The sequence below is a fragment of the Rhipicephalus sanguineus genome, chromosome 6, assembly GCF_013339695.2.
Source record: "Rhipicephalus sanguineus isolate Rsan-2018 chromosome 6, BIME_Rsan_1.4, whole genome shotgun sequence".
Taxonomy (NCBI): domain Eukaryota; kingdom Metazoa; phylum Arthropoda; class Arachnida; order Ixodida; family Ixodidae; genus Rhipicephalus; species Rhipicephalus sanguineus.
The window spans coordinates 89,604,892-89,607,513 of NC_051181.1; the positions used below are offsets into that span (position 1 = coordinate 89,604,892).

The window sequence follows — 2,622 nt, forward strand, 5'->3', positions numbered from 1 at the left end:
GTCAATAAAATCAAGACATAGTTACATGCGTACACTTGAGAAACATAGTTTGCTCTTTTATTAGCATAAGAGAAGACGCCTGGTTATATGGCTCAATTATTTTATTACACACATTTTGAAAAAAGCGTTACGGGACTTTAATTCTTGAAAATCATTTTCGATAATTTCGCATACTTTACGATAGTAAGTTTTACAGCACGGTAGTAATCTGCTTGCGTATTGACAATTCTGGTGTCGGCATAGCATACATATGTTTTGTTGCTGAGGCCTTGCAATCTAGCTGTAATCTCTAATCAGGCCTTGTAAGCTTATACTGCTGAGCAAGCTTCTTTCGTCATGGCAGTGTTCTGTTCAACGCTCTGTGCTCTCTTATTGAATATGTTATGATCAGGCTTTGAACATTTTTTTTTGCTGAATCCTTCAGTCCACATCATTTTGAAGCCTCGTAAAACTGTATGGATAATGCGAGCTTTGTTTCAACTATTAGCGTAGTGCCCTTTCTATATAAGAAAAATGATCTTGGTGATTGTCACGGTGATTTTTCAACGCGTGACAGTTAAAAATGTATTTGTTTATTCTTCCTTTAAACAGTACGCCCAAACAGTCGTCAAGGTTTCTTTATTTTTAACAGGAAACGATGTATAGTCACCCTATGTCAGTCTCAAGCGAAATGTAAAATTCTGCACTATTCTTCTACAACAATCTTTTGAGGAAGTAAAAGCGGAATTGCGGTATTATATTTTGTTGTTGTTTATTGACCCAACTTATGTCCGGTAAACAACGCAAGCATGAACCAGGTTTTTGTCGCGCTACGTATGTGCTCACGAGAAGACACCTCACGAGAATGCACATATATGCCCTATAAAGCGGACGGGGTTATGGCCGCTACCGTAGCTCAGTGGTAAAGCATCGGACGGGTTATTCGAAGGTCGCAGGTTCGGTCCCTGCCGGCGGCAAGTTATCTTTTCGTCCACTTTACTTTCTTCACATTTATATCCGAAATATTACAAATAACATATCCTACACTTTCCTTGTCATTATTGTCTCTTAGTTGTTACTAATATTGTGTCTAACAGAGGAAAAACGAGCCTTTGAGAGCCATCTTCTGTCCCTCTAGTACCTGCAAGGTCATAAAGGTCATGCGGCCAATCACCCGCACTTATTTTCTTGTTTAAACACCACACGCGCGCAGGGACGACATTACAGCACGGGTGTACTTCGTTTGCTCGTTCGTACTCGCACACCTTCGAGACGCGGAGACCAAACACGGCACATTGGACCACATTTTCTTTTAATGTCCCCGAGAAAGAAACGCAGCAAAGGCAGCAAATGGTATGCGGGAGAAGAGAGGACGACAAGACGGGAGAAAGCACTCCGAGAAAAAGAGGGCACGCTGTTCGCCTCCTTGAACATTTCTTTTTGCCTTGTATCACACGTCTTTAATGCAGAGCCATATACGACTACCATGATTGCGTTGCGCTGTTTCTCTCTATATAGTACGCTTCCCTCCAGAGACCGTGGCGCATGGCCTGCGCATAGACGGCGGGTGCCTCGCAAAGTGTGCGGCCTGTACGATTGAAAGGGTGAAGGACAGAGATTAATGTAGGGGCAGAAGCACATCCGAAAGTACAGGAAAGCAAAACACAACTGGGCTGGAAGTGCCGCTTCAGTGAGATTTCTCTCTCGGTTTTCGTGACGCGCCTGCATGTGTGCGCGCATTGCTTTGCCTGCTCAGATATATAAGCGCGTTTGAGGGCGGGCGTTTACCTTAAAAGGTGTACAATACCCCGGGATAAACGGGGAGCGATCCCATTTCGTGTCGAGCCAAGCACAGATGGGGCGTGCAGCGTTCTGTTTCCGCTCGCATTCGAATTCTAACGCTTCGCAAAAGCTTCATTCAGTGATTAGGCTTTTTTTGACACCCGTCTGCGGGTTGTGCTGCACTGCACCTGAGGTTTACTTAGTTTCGCGAGATTTCCACGGTTTCGTTTGGTAGCAGAAACTTCTGCTGGTGCTTGTATCTTTCTATGCTCTTTCTCTTGGCTGTTTTGTTACCGCAGCAATCTGCTGGGCCGAGAATCTATTCCGAGAATGTCACTCTTTCAATGAAATCTCGGAGGGCCGATGTCCCTCCGAAATAGGTGCAAGGTGAAATGAAACGAAAGAAAAGAAAGATCAGGCGTGCAGTCGGCAGAGCTTTCTCTGCAAGCATTTACGGTAGCAGTGCAATCGTCTGCGAATAGCGAGGAAGCGTTTTCCGCGACAGTCGCTGAAAAGTCTGAAAGAAATTATCGCTTTTGGCTTCGGCTTCACTTGGACAGAGGGAGACATGCTTCATCCGTTACTGCTATACGCGTAGGCATTCATTTCAAGCTGGCCGCTTGAAAAAAAAAAAAAAAAAGCTCCGAACTTATGTGTCCAAACTCTTCACCGAATTTATAAAGTGGGAGGTAGTCATACATGCGTTGAATGTTCGGAATACGCGGTACATATTTCCAGCCTCACTCCACTATATGCTACGTGGCCGCTCAATTACACCATAATTTTTATTACCTGCTTAACAAATCAATGTAAAAGGATTCCACTGTAAAAGAAATTGATCATGCCATCAACGTTTTCGGA

General features: G+C 44.1%; 1 non-coding gene across 1 annotated transcript; it reads left to right on the forward strand.

The window, feature by feature from the left end:
• The first annotated feature begins 881 nt into the window (after positions 1-881).
• Positions 882-956, forward strand: Trnat-ggu (transfer RNA threonine (anticodon GGU)). The gene has a single exon. It is a non-coding gene; the product is annotated as a tRNA-Thr (tRNA).
• Positions 957-2,622: the final 1,666 nt, after the last annotated feature.